This window comes from Acanthochromis polyacanthus, chromosome 15, assembly GCF_021347895.1.
Source record: "Acanthochromis polyacanthus isolate Apoly-LR-REF ecotype Palm Island chromosome 15, KAUST_Apoly_ChrSc, whole genome shotgun sequence".
NCBI classification, from domain to species: Eukaryota; Metazoa; Chordata; class Actinopteri; family Pomacentridae; genus Acanthochromis; species Acanthochromis polyacanthus.
Window position 1 is genome coordinate 27925089 of NC_067127.1, and position 15297 is coordinate 27940385.

Consider the following 15297-nt stretch of genomic DNA (forward strand, 5'->3'; position numbering starts at 1 on the left):
CCCCATCAAGACAATGTAGTAATAACTATTAGAAATAGAACCCAAGATACAGAAGCTGACCTCTCTGAGGCATTCCTCCAGAGACTTTAGATTTTTCATCCCACACACACTCATACCTCACCACTTTGTTGTGCTTTGAAGAGATCTGTATTTGGTATTATTTGTTATTTAAAAGATGCTATTTCACTGATGTCTGACTGGGGAGTAATACAGACATTATTAATGAAGCTTCGTTTAAGGGAGTGACATTTTTCTAGATGTTCATGTGGCAATCATTGTACATATATATTAAGTGTGGCATTCATTGTACATAATTTAATTTACATTTCATTTAGGATACTTTAGTATTGTGTGTGATTGGATTTTTACGGATATTTTATGTTAAATTTAGAGATTGTGTGTGTATTATTGTATTATCCAGCTTCAGTGGCTAACTCTGACCAGCAGAGGGCATGTTCGCTACACAGTAAAGTGGTGATAACAAAATCTCGCGTGTTTTCTGACGTGAACGAGATCACGAAATCAGCTGTTGCTAAAGTGGGCGTGTCGCAAAGTAGGCATGTCGCAAAGTGACACGAAGCTTTGCGACATGCCTACTTCGCGACACGCCTCTCTCTTGCAGCCTGCAGACAGATACTGTTGGCAGAAGTGCTGCACGTTTTGTTTTTGTTTTTTAATTGAAACAGGAGTCTGTCCGCATGAATGTCCAATGGGTTAGGGGTTGTCCATGAGTTTGATATCTTCAATCATGTTAAAAAGTTTTACAGCAGTCCGTTTTTTCATGTTTCAGTGATGAGAAGAATAGACACATTTCTTTATGAAACATATTAAAAATAGGTTTACATTTTAGAAATCTGCATTTGTGTATGAAAAATTTCCCTAATATTATAATACAGCAGGCCGGAATCGAATCCGCGTCAGAGACCAGCTCCTGTACATGAGTCGCTTGCTTAACCTGCTGAGCTACATGGGCATCGGATACCCACTAAACAAAATTATTTAATAAATACCAGCGCACCGGCCCTTCTGTCAAATGGCCGAATGATGTTTACACAAATTTTGGCCCGAAGCCACATCTAATTGCCGACCCCTGCATTACATTATAAATATGGGACGATGTAATGCAAAATATAGTGTTGGATTAGCAACGTTTTTACATTAAAAATATAATTACCCATTCAAAATGCCCTAACTCGCTTAAATCTAACCGAGGAGAAATATGACACACGAGGAATATTTGATTAATTAAACGTTCTATTCAGGTGTGATTAAGATTCAGATATGAAAATAAAATCAAACCCGTAGTTGCAGTAGTTTTAAATATGTTCTGAGTGGCACGAAATATCCTCCATTTGAAATACATTGGTTTGAGAAAATCGTGTTGGTGCACACGAAACCATAGATTGATTTACGTGACAGTTTCACGAATCCTTGTGAGACCGGGTTGGTATTGAAGAAAATTGCAGAGTTTTGTTGTTTGTTGTTGCTGGCATAAATATTAATTAGAATGAGATGTTTATCTGCTATTTCTACAACCAAAAGTATCCATCTACCTTCATCAACTTTTTCAAAATTAACAATTTGGCCTTTGAACTCACCAAGTAGAATAGCTACTCTTGCAGACTTAATATTTCCGTGTGAGAACCAAATGTCTTTACCCCACTGGCTCCTCCAAAACATGACATCTTCAACATTTGAGTGTGTTTCCCGAACAAAGTAAAAATCATGGCGTTTGCTTGTACAATACAAAAATACTGACTTCAACATATTACGTAGACCCCTGGCATTAAAAGACAACAATGAAATAGACATGGATTATTGAATTCTAATCCAAAATGGACTTCTCACTTAGAATTAATTTGAGTTGCTTTCTACACTCTTAGAACAAAACAATGAAAAAAGTGCATAAATCACGAGCGTATCTCTGATACAAAAGTTTGAAACTTTCCTCATAAGAAACTTGAGTCATACTTGAAAGATATTACTAACCAACTGACCAGTTGAATAATTACCAGTTTATTCAGTCAGGAAAAATTTCTTTCCCATCCACGAAAGCACGAGCTCCCACGAAGTAGGCGACTTTGTTCTCCTTCCTTGCCTTGTCCACTTTTGGCCACAGAAGCTCTCTCCTCTCCTTGACAGCAGCTGTCAGATCCAGCTTGAACCACAGGTGGTTCCACAGGTAGGCATTTTTCTTGGTTTTCTTGGCATTCCAGATTGCATCCTTTGTATCCTGTTTGGAGAATCTTATTATGACAGGCCTTGGTCTTGCAGTATTCCCGCCATTCACATCACTGTGTCTTCCAAGTCGGTGAACCACGTCCACTGCAGCTTCAACTCTGTTTTTGTCTGGCAGGACAGCGAGGAGGACATTCATGACTTCGGAGCAAATGTCTTCCCCTGGACCTTCAGGAATGCCATATATCTTCAAATTCATTCTTCTGCTGTATGAGTCAGCGTCATTTACTTTCTTTTCCAATTCCTCCACTTTCTTTTCCAGAGTTTGGCATTTGTTCTTCAGCATAGCATTTTCTGTTTTCAAACCATCAACTTCCAGAGAGCCATGCTCAACAGACCTCTTTAAGTCCTCAATGTCCATGGTGTTTTTATTCACCAGTTTCTTGATCTCGTTCATGGTGCCGTTTATTTTATGTGTCTTTATGGTGAGAGCGCGAATGTTGTCCTGCACTTCACTTAGCGACAGCGGAGCTTCGTTCTCCATGTTATACTTAGCTTTCTTCTTGGATGCTCCAGTCTTAATTGGTGTTTCTGGACCAGAGTCACACTCACCGTTGTCTTTTGAGGTACAAGCATATGAATGAGTAGCGTTCCGGTGTCCTTTTTCTCTCACATTTTCAGTCTCAATGTCCGTGGATACAACGGTCTCCTCAGTGGCTGAAAGCGGGGCTAGCATCCTGGCTAAAATTAGCTTCTGGCTCGGTCTTGCTGCTGGCAAAGTTTTAAGTCGCCCGGTATAGTCTGAAGGGGTTGTCTTGTTCTGTATACATTTAAATATCCATTTAGCAACTCTACTGGAATTTAGCTGTCATTTGTGAGGTTTGTCCAGAGTTTTTTCCTCAGCCCTGAAAACTCCGACTGTTCACAGCAGCGCCATCTTGCGTGCCCCGCTTTCCTCTCTCTCAGTCGGACTCTGGGAACCAAGGATGACGACAGGGAGTGGAACACGAGGCAGGAACAGGTGGGTCTGGTTCTGGAACAAAGGAGGGTAGCACAGGTTAGCAGGTTGTTGGGCTACGGCTAAAACTGGCAGATGGTACAAGCTGTGAACCATTGCTGGCGGTGTAACAATCCAGCACTGAGAGGCAGCAGGCATTTGGTTATATTGCTGCATGAATGGGGCTTGATTGGATGAGTTCCACCTGTTCCTGAGCCGGCTGATTATTGGAGATAGGGAACAACTGGCGCTGCTACTGTGCTGCTGGATTGCCCTGAAGGCAAAAGGAGGTGGCGAGAGAGAGGGGGAGAGCACAATCTCGGCCTGGCAGCTGCCATCCTGACAAAGCCACTGTGCAGGCCCACATTCAATACAACTGCTGCCAAACCCAGAGCTTTATTCAATATAAATGTCACAAAATAGGACTGTACTTGCCCTTTTTTGTCAAATAAATTACATTGTTCACTTTACAATCTTTCAAACCTGGGAAACCTTACCTTTGTGTTCCTGACTTAGCCTGTTTCTGCTCCCTCTTGTATTTTATAACTGTGCCTGTGAGTTCTCACTAGCTTCTCCGGCTTCCTCTCAGTCTAAAAACATGGTGAGGTTAATTGGTAATTCTAAATTGTCTGTAGATGTGTGTGTGTGATTGTTTTTTGTTGTTGTTGTTGTTGTTGTTGTTGTTTTGCACCCATTCACACACACACAATCACAACATTCACACACACAGTCACACACTGGTGGCAGAAGCTGCCCTGCAAGGCTAACCACGACCCACCAGGAGCAATTAGGGGTCAGGTGTCTTGCTCAGGGACTGTGAGTGTGATTGTTTGTCTCTATATGTACCCCTGTGATGACCTGTCCAGGGTGTCCCCAGCCTTCACCATAAGTCAGATGGGATAGACTCCAGCCACCCATACGGCCCTACAGAGAACTAAGCCGTGTTTAGATATTAGATGCATGGTGATGTCATTTAAGATAAGATGAACTTAATAGATTCCTAATTTATATGTTACAGCAGCTGGATACAGATAAGACATGACAGAAGCAGAACAAGCAGCATCATTTCTGAGCATTTCCTCCTGCAGTGTAATAACAGTCTCAAAAAGATGGATTTACAAAGCCAATGTTTCATACATAACAATAAGAAGCCACTTCTCTCTGGAATGGCTTTCCATCAGTCTAGTATCAACTAGACAGGCAGGAAGGAATCATTTTTGTGGAAAACAAAAAACTAAATATGTAATTCTTATGCACAAATATGAGTTTTTAGAGATTCGATCCATGACCAGAGAGGGACTTTATAAACAAGCTAACTCATTGCTTTAACTTAAAATACTGTGTATAATATGTATGATAACATTCACGTATAGTCTAAGTGAGGAGAGTGTGCCACATAGAACATTTACCATACTGTTGTATCTAGAACTGCCCAGCAGAAGGAGACAAATACTCATGAATCTGTAAGCCCATACACACAGCACTGTGTATAACACATCTGACAGGGAAATAAAGTGAAACTGTGCTTCAAAGGTTTGGCATGACACATCCAATCAGTGACATGGAGTTTCACAACACTGGGCAATTGGATATTTCATGTTTTGTAACATTCCCAGCACTGGGTCCATTGCAAGCCTCAGCCTGCCCCTGGGAAACGCCCTGTTCTTTAAAGAAGGTGAAGTTCACTCTACTGCCTCTGTTGTGTTGTTGTAGACCCAAATGTATGCTCACTGAATCCTGAACAAGGATTCAGTCAGCTCCCTGACACAAATCATGTGTCAGCATTAGTGTGGTATTTTTCATTCCACTGAAAAAATTAAGATAAGGAAAGATTAAGATTAATGATTTTTTTTTTTTTTACATGATTTACAATCTTGCACCACAACCGCCTAAACAGTTTGTAAAAACTCCTGCTGCTGGTTCAAAATTTAATTTCACCCTATCACCAATTAAGTCAAAACTCATCTTCACTGAAGGTAGCTGAGAAGTGAAACTTGTTGCCACTAAGTATTAGAGACATCAGGGCTTTAAAAACAAAACACAACTGAAGGACCGTCAGATCTAAAGTGACTGAGCTGAGATACATTGATTGTGCATTAAAACAACATGGAAAACATCATATAAACTGTCAGTTTGTTATAATGTTGACATGATTGATTGCATCATCTCCAGTCAGGAACTGTTTACTTTTTCTTCAGATAATTATATTGGTATTACAGCATGTTGTTTTTTGCAAAGTGTGATATCTTCACCATAAAGAACTGAGAAGGTTCTTTTTTGAAGTGATCCTCTAACGTTCAAACATGCAGAACACCAATCAGTTTAAACCTGCATGAAGCAATACAGTGAACCCTCGTTTATCGCGGGGTTACGTTCCAAAAAGAACCCGCGATAGGCGAAATCCGTGAAGTAGTCAGCTTTATTTTTTACAGTTATTATACAATACTGCACTTGAGGGAGTGCTGCAGCTGCAGCCAGGTGGACGCGGTACTCTTGCCTCAGAGAGCGGCCGACTGAATCGGGAGCAGTCGGGGGTGGGGAAGGCTCGCGCCTGCGCTCTTCTCCTGGGGAACGCGGCTGCGGTGGCCAGAGACGGCTGGGGACCATGTCCACTGTCCGGTTGACGGCGGGGGAAAAGAATAAGGCTGCTCCGTCGGTTCCGTCTTTCAGGGTGTCTCACTACATGGAGACCAAGGAGAGAAATGATCCAGCGCTCCACAGCAGGCAGCGCTGGCCTGTATGGCAGAGGAGACGAGGCGCGGAGACTGTTCACGTTGGTCAGTCCCTTAGCCAATCAGGATGCAGAACACAATGCACTGTTTAAAAAAAGCATAAAAAAAACTGCACTAAAAAAATCCGTGAAACAGTGAAGCCGTGAAAGGTGAACTGCGTTATAGACCTTTTCGCAGTGACGTCAGAGTCTGGGACACGTGACCATACCTTCCTTAGCAACGCACGCCGCCATTTTAAGAGGGGGCATCAAAGTCATTAGCAACCGTGATTTGACCGCCGAAACCACGCGGTTTTGACCCAGAGAAAAACGTCTGGTGATTATTTCGGAAATCTTGAGCCAAAAGCCAAGCTATGGTATAAAGAAAAAATAGAACTGGTTGGTTTGCAGTCATGTCCGTACCAAATTGCACTGGGATCATGGGAAAACGACCCTACTACGTGTCCAGATCTTCATTGGCACTCCATTTACGAGTACCTTATCAACAGCCCAGGCATCCACACAATGGAGAAGATGAAGACTTATAAAAGCCTGGACTCATACGTTTTCTTTGAGGTATGCTTATATTTATACGTTTTTGTGCATACAGGTCAATGTCAGAATTATAAATGCCTTGTAAGATACAGCTACACCAGCTCTGCTATGCTAAGCTAATGTTAAGCTAACGGGGTGAGCCATTACACCTTTTAATTTCAAGTGGAAGTAGTGTATGTATATTAGTTAGATGTGCATTATCAAAACTAAGAGTCAGATACCTGTAAATGAGCTCTACACACCCTAGGCCCAAGGGTATGAGGTGCTAACAATAATGAGGACAATGCTGCTGATTACAGCATAGTAGTTAGCAGAACGAAAGGGAGGAGAGAAGGTTTAAAAATAGCAGTGTGAGTAGAAAGACCCCTGACATTTTGTGGGAAGCACAGCTAGCACTAGCCTAAGCTAAGTAGCTAGCCCTCAACATTTCAGATATTTATAGACATCATAAGCTGCAGTCAATTCCAGCCACTTTCAGTACAAAAAAATCGCTAATATTCTATTTGTAAATAAAAATATGACGAGAAATACAGGGAATATTGGACGCGCATCGCGAGGTGCATTTCCTTGAAAACGACCTATTCGTGGATTATATACCGACTTCAAGATATGTTTTGGACAAAATATGTTACTGGCTTGTTTCGTCTGGATGTCCAAGGTTGGATTATGGCCGTTTTTTGTGGAATATTTTCATCTGTGTGTAATAATGAATCCGGAAATGTGAGTCGCGCTGTGTGCGTTGAAGCCGTGTATAGAGAACGGATGGATGGATATTCGTTGTTTGTCGGACAAATGTGTTTATATTACCCGCTGTGGTAATCACATCTGAAAGTGGCGGATTCATGAGAATCTAAGCTTTCCATCGGCGTATAGTGTTTGTATAATCGCGTTTGCAGTTTCAGACATTTAGCAAATTCCTTATGCAGATTTCAAAGTGTACCGCGGGCGGGACACTGAAGCGCAACTGGTTAAGCTTATTAATTAATAATTTCAGAAAATCAGTTAAGGGGTAATAATTTCATGAAACACAACATACCACTGACGAAATGCTGACTGCAAACATAGGACCATTTTGACTGTGGGCTCCATGTGGTTCCATTATTGTTTATCCGCCTCAATGCTGTGAGCCATAAACTCCTTTTCTGGCCCTTTTCAGTCGGAATCCTGTAAAAGGAAATGTTCTTGTTGCTCCATGACTGAGAACTACAGCCAAAAACAGCGCAGGTTTTGGGCATATCTGCTTTTGGTCGTTCAAATCGGGAGGGAAACGTGGGAAAGTAATGGTCGTCAAGGCAAAGCATACCCCTCTTAAAATGGCGGAATCGCGTTGCTCGGGCCGGTGACCGGCGGTGACGTTCGATGATGACGTTTCGGAAAAAGGTCTATAGCGAGGGTTCACTGTATGTTAAATATTAATATTCAGTCAAATGAGCTACAATGGGAAAGATAATTGTCAGCCAATCCTGCAGTTCTATGGAGCTTTTTACTTCCTTTCATTTGTTCTCTGTTGTTTATGTTATTCCAGCTCCCATACACAAAGTATAGTTAAGTGTTATGAACCTCATTAACACCTCAATCGAACACCAAAACTGAAAGCAGTGCTTCCAACAAGCACAAGTACTTGACAAAGGGATTGTCTGCAATCTGCCATGCATGTGCTCTTGGAACTTCAGTCAACCTTGCAGTTTCTCTGTCTGCTGGATTTTTGGTTCAGCAGCAGGTTATTAGACACATATAAGCCAATTGTGAGCCAGAGCTGTTTGTTTAGGAGCCTTTCATCCTGCTAGTGACTTATTCAGTACCATGAGACGTGCAGTGTAGACAGAAATAAGCTACTGATACCTGGGATAGCTAATTTTTAGTTATTTGGGAGAAATCTTTAAACACAAAATTGATATATTCACTAAAAATTGTGACTATGGCTAACATGTTAGAAAATACTTTCTTATTTACAGATTCAGCTGACACAGAGCAGCATGATAATTCATCTGTAGCTGTATTTCTGGTCAAATGATGGATTTACTTGAGAAAAATTCTCTCACTTTAGCCCTGCTTTTTAGTTTTCCACCAGCTCCTGAGAAAATATGGTCCGGAAAAGTAACTGAATGACCTATTTCCTTACTTATAAAAATGCATGATACAGATAACACTTTTAATTTATAAACATTATTTTGATGGGTTGAGCTTACACAATAATGTTTATATTTTTTTTACTTATTAAAAACTCAAATTTCTGCATTGTCTGATTTAAAACTAAAGTCAGGTTGAGGTAATTTAATGAAACTGGCTTGATAACTTATTATTACTTGGGTTCAGGATTTCAAGTCCCCTCCTCTATTTTAACATGTCTGAACCATTTATTATGGTTAAGACTGGTCTTTAAAAATACCTTTGATTTTAATGCAGTGTAGTTTGTTGGTTGAACATCATTTCATAAGAAGTTGTCCTAACTCAAAAAAAGTGATGCTGACATTGATTTATTGAACCAGCACAGTGAATCTGTAAAAGAAATACCTGAAAGAAGCTAACATGCAGTGTTGAGTGGAAATACAGAGTTGGAGATAATTCCCTGTGGGTGCATTCACACTACACATACTGAATGGTCCATTTTAATATAAGATATTCATCAGGGGACCTTTAAATATTTACATCTAAAGAATAAATAAGTGCATGTAATTTATTTGGTCTCCACACAGATGTGACCTCTTTTATGAAATACAGTTATATGTGAGGTCATTTTCTACTTTACGTTTCCATATCTATAATGAACCATTAGTTCCTGTAAAGCAGGTCTCAGCTGTGCTGCTGTCTGCCTAACTGTCTGTTGAAGCCTGAGTGACGCTGTTTTATGAGTGGACATGATAAGACATCTTCCCACTTCAGTGTGCTCAAATACTTTTGTTTGCACTGGTACAGATGTCACCTTTACTCTTTACTGGCAGGGAGAGGTGTGTCTGAGCCTGACAGAAACTCTGGCAAAAGCCTTGAGGCAAACAAGGCCAGATCCTGAACACAGTTTTAGTCTTGTATTCAGAATCAGTGTGGGCCGTTAAAGTTTAATGGCAGCTTTTTCTGCCTTGCTCTCTCTGCTCCTAAGTTAGATTTGCTCCCTGTGTTTACTAAAGTCAATGACTGTAATTGTAAAGACGAACCACACCTACACTTGCAAAGCCGTGACAATAGACTGGTTGTTAAACACACAACAAGGCAAACCAAAGGTTAAGGTGTGGGGTGTGGTCAGGAGCTTTCTCAGAGATAAACAGCCGACAGGCCTTGTCCTCGAGCAGTCTTAGCAGGGTTAGGGTTAGCCTTAGCATGAATTAGGGCTGGGTTTCTGAAATGGTCCGGTGCGCTGAACTATTTTGTGGGAGTCGTAGGGGCATGACCATAGATATGTATAGAAGAGTAGATACGCAGCGACGTGCCGACGTGGCAGCCATCTTAGAGGGGGCAAAGTTCCCAAACATTTAGTTGTAAATTTATTCTATTTATTTATTTCCACAGCAGGTAACACCTGGGCAGGGACAAGAAAATTTAAGTGAGCTGAGAGATCCAGGTGGCCAGTAACGGACTGTGCTCAAGCAGGCGGCAGTCCAGACTGGGAGAGACACAAACACAAGTTACAGAAATACTCACAACTAACATAGGCTGGCCCAGAGTTTGAATGAGGAGCGTAGCTGTCACGAGTGGGGTACAGAAGGCTGTGGCAGGGGAGTGGTGGCAGGTGCTGTGGATGGAACTCAATCAGTGGGGAAAGGGAAACCAGGCAGATGGAAGAGGAAGGCACAGGTGGAGCCTAGGTCCTGACGGAGAGGTTGGGGAAACTGGGTGAGTTTTACAGTGACTGCTGACAAATCAGTTGTGAGTAAGAAAGGAGGACAGCAGTTAGGAGGTGTGATGTAATGTAATGCAAAGGGATTATTGTGAAACAATGTAAAAGTATTTTGAAAAAAGAGCCCTTGCTCACTTTTCACTAGGCTCGTCCAAATGAACAATGATTGGAACAGTTACTCGGGAGGAGGCAGACCAGCTTTTACTCTTTCACATGTTCTGATCGGTCATTTTACAGGGATGGCAGCTATAGTCAGACATACTGGTCAAGATCTTACATTTTATTTAATGACTGAATTACCTACAGTACCAGTCAAAAGTCTGGACACATCTCATGTAATGGTTTTTATTATTTTAAATTAATACTGAAGCTGTCTTCAGCTATGACAGAACTTACTTTTCCAGGTGAAACCACAGAACCAAACACATTCCAGGAAAAGTATAACTGGACCTGTCACACACACACACACACACACACACACACACACACACACACACACACACACACACACACACACACACACACACACACACACAAATATAATATGGTCTGCAGTTGTCTGACATGCTTTGACTTGTAACACTTTTCTAGAAAGCTGTGAGTAAGTGCAAGGGTTGTGGTCATGTGACTGTTTGTATGAAGCTCTAATCAGAAAGCAAAAAGGATTCACTGCCATGAAGCTCTGATGGGAACTAAAAGCTCATGAGTGGCCTAATTATGGGCTTTTAACAGGAAGTCCATTGTTACTGGATGATGATAGTGCTTTTATGCTTTTGTCAGCTGCAGACATACAGAGAAGTTCGCCATCTTATATACAGACCTCCCTGTGGAGCTTCTGTGGAGTAAATCACTGTATGAAGTGAGAGCTTCACACTGTCCCTGCTCACAAACATAGAAGTAGAATCTACCTGATTTAACGGTGTAATTGTATAATGTGTGCATTTTCTATCACATGTTCTTAGCAAGAAAGTTGCAGTAATAAGGTATTATTAATTGACATGGAAGGACTGATAAACAGGCCTGCTGTGCACAGTTACAGCGGTCCTCATGATCATATTACTGTCCATATTACTGTCTGCCACATTACACTTAAACCTGTTGAGTTGTAAAATAGAGACATGAAATCAATCATAAAAGAACTAATGTGCAGTACATAAGGTGCCATTTATTTATGACTCAGCTTATTCTTTTCAAAGTCAAATCTGTACAGTTTTGAACTTCCTTCATGATGTTGATTTGTATCGACCAGTTTCTGTTTCCCTGCCGTGGTCAGCAGAAGTACAGTCTTTAAACATTGACCTGACAGTTAATAATTGACATGATGTCCCTTTAGCAGCCATCATTAATGGTCTTGACAGAGAGAGACAATTTGGAAGGCAGTAAAACAGACAAAGGAGTTACGTCTATTTCTGACTGACATTCTGCGCTCATGCTTGATGTGAAGCTATTTATGAAATACTAAATTATGTATTTTTTCAGTGAATAGTTTTAGGGCAGAAGACAATAATGAAGAACCAGAGTATTTACTAATGCTATACCTAACAAAAATGGCACATGAAAATGATTTCTATTTGCAACTGAGACGAATGAACATGAAAAATTAAGACATGATTTTTTTCTTGTAGTTGTTCAGGTCAAAAATGAAAGAAAATCAAAGCTTCCTCAGCTCTTCTATTATCTGATTGCAGCATCATTACTGATTGATTAGGATCAGTTGGCTTACTATACAGGACTGACAGCTAACTGTTGGACTAGCAGCTCAGTGAGGCAGATCTATACACCATCTCAGCTTAGCATAATAGCAGGCTCATACTGGACAATTAGCACTACAGTACAAAGTACATCTGAAGCTGTTGGTTATCCATCCAATACTACAAGTATTAGTGTCATGATGGCACTAGAAGTATAGTTAGGGGGTCAATAAAGTCACCAGTATTTGCATCATGCAAACCGTGTGTCTCTGTCACATTTAATTTTATATCATCCTGTAATTTGCTGAGGTATATTAGATAAATGAACAAGTCACACTCACATGCAGCAACCATTCGGCCAACATGAGGTGGCCACGTGTTTTCTTTGTCATTTTTGATTTTTTTTTAACTTGATACTTCTTTGTTTGCATGCTTAGAGTAACTTTCTTAGTTTTTTTCAGTTCCTCTTCCTCTTCCTTTATAGAGCTCTAACATTGTGTAACTTCTGATTGGAAAAACAGCTTTTAAACATCAATAGTCTCTATTTGCTACTTCTCTGGCACCAGCTCTCTCACTCCCACCAGTTTGCTTTCTCTACTAATTAACCAAATTCAAGTTCATCTGGAGCCTAGGAGCCTGGTAAACATTCCACAGTGATAGTGGAAGGACACAGTGCTCTGTGTGTACGTGTATGTGTGTGTGAAAGAGAGAAACAGAGAGAGAGTATTTCACTGTTAGAAATTCCACAGGCGTTAAGACGTCTGGTTTAGGTAAACTTTATCTCTTAGCTGAGACACAGAAGCACAGTGAAGGTCAGGGGGTATTTGTTCAGTTTCCCCAGGTTTTCTTTTTATTCTGTTATTACTGAGCTGTGAAAGTTTCAATATGTTATAATGGGAGCTGTAAAACTGCATAAATACCATTACATAGTAGGTTGTATCAGTTCAAAAGGCCTTTACCATGATTGTTTGCTTTTTATGCAGCAGGTGAAAACAAACTAGTGAGGCTGTATAGATATTTTGAAATTTTCATTTGAAACTTTTTGCATACTACTATAGATATAACTTGTTTCCTATCATGCTCATATCACCATCATGTCTTCTAGTGGACGTTTGGAATCTGCCTACATTTAGAAGTGCATTTAAGTCAGCAGTTTTGAGCCTGAGTCTGCAGCTGAGCACAGAAACCCTTAATTGACCTACAGCATGCAGACATTTACCAACATTTTCATCTGAATTTCACAAGAAAGAATTTCTGAAAATGCCGAGCTTGTCACTCCGTGTGTACAATGTATTTCATTAAGAGACTTGGGTGCTCATTCAGACATGAGACCAAGTTATTAAACTGGTATCATATTCATGAAACAAGGTACACATCTGAACGGACTTCTGTTGAAATCACGGTCAGAACAGCTATAAGAAAGTAACAGTGATAAGAAAGATCAAATATTTAAAGAACTGCCCGAATTTAAATCCGGGCAGTGTGCTTCACACTTTAAGGACCATGGATGCTTTTTTTTTAATAGTTTTATGGCAATCCATCAAATGGTTCTGTTGAGATATTCTGGTCTGGACCAAAGTTGTGAACCTTCTATCATTTCAAGAACCCAGATTTTTTTTTCTGTTTGAAGATTCAAAAAAACAAATAAATGGCAAGTCTGTGGTTTAATTATAAACAAATGAAAGCTTGTTGCTGGCATGATATTAAATGAATGGCTATATAGATACGTAGGTGCATGCACAAAGAATGGCATGCAAATGTCCATGTTTTCCTTCATCAGAATGAAAGAAATCTCTTCGTAAGAAATGAAAAATTGGGCCTTAAAACCATAAACACAAATGTGACAAAGAATCAACCTATGCACATTGACATACTGGCGTCATTACACCCACAGACACACATAAGGAAGTGAATCACTCACTCTTCAAACTCAAGAAACTAACAACGTAATCTGACACTGCTCGCTGGCTTCCTCTCTCTCTGCCGCCTTCCTTTGCTGCCCCCTCATTCCAGTCTTCCTCCTTTCTTCTCTCCTACCTCCTTTTCCATCCCGCACTGAACTTTCTGCTAAGTGGTGGCTGCTGTAAACTGACCAGTCTTACTTCTGCCCCATACCCTTGTGTCTTTCTGTGGGAAGGATGGATGACTGATGGAAGGGAGGAGCGAATGATAACATCTCGTAATTGCTTTAAGAAAAATTCCCCATCCTCACTCTCAAGCTGTCAGAGTGTGAGACTCCAGATTGTATTAAAACAATTGATGGGAAGGATGTCTGAATTAACTGTTTAACACTATGCCATTTCTGCCTTGTTGAATTTGAACAGTTCTTGTTTATTATTTTTTCCAATGATATAGAAGAATCTGAGACAACTGCTTAAGGGATATGTTGGCTGTTTAGATGCTAACTTAATGCTAGCATGGTGCTGTGTTTAGCATATTGCTGAGACGGAGTTGTAAACTAACAACACCACTAAAAACAGTAGGGTGGGGGGTCTGCAGTTTCAGCAATGATAGCAGATAAATAGAATATTGAAAAAACAAATGTACAAAGCTATAAGATCTCTTGCCACACCAATATGCATTTTTGTCCAGAGAATTATCCCCCCCTCTACTAAAACAAATAGATCAAAAATCTGCTCCATGAGCTTTGTTTTACAAATGATCTTAGTACACGCACACAGTATGCAAAATCAACAACAAACACTCGAGTAGGCATTCCAGGACATGTAGTGAGGCATCAAGTACCAGAGATGAATATTGTGCCATTTCAGTATTTCTGTGGGACTTTAGACTGTAGACCAACTGACATTAGGCACATCAGATGCAGAAACGTTTGCATGCTGGCAAGGTAGTGCAGTATTTCAGTATTTCAAATTTGTATTCCTTTCTGTGAATCTGACAGCATTTGAACATGTTAGCTTAATGTCTGAATAAGCACCCTGTTCACTATTTCATGCAAATGTCAATGGTAATCTCACTAGGTAAGACCCGCTGACCTTTCTGGATGACTTGCAACACAGCACAAGTCTGAACTCCATGCAGTCACATTTACAGACAGAGATACACAAGATTAAGATGTCTGAAGGTTGTTGAGGAAGATTTTTTCCAATTTTTTTTAGCACAAATATTGGTCCAAAAACATCACAAGAAGCAAAAGAAACAGTTTACTACCAAGTTCATGAAATTTAATGTGCTCTACAGTTTCACATCTATTAAAAACTGAAATATTAAAAAAAAAAAAAATCTTAATGTGACAAAGAGACTTCAGCAGTTTAGATTTGTGAGATTCACCAATCATGAACATGGGCCTTTTTTGACAAAATATTTAAAGGAA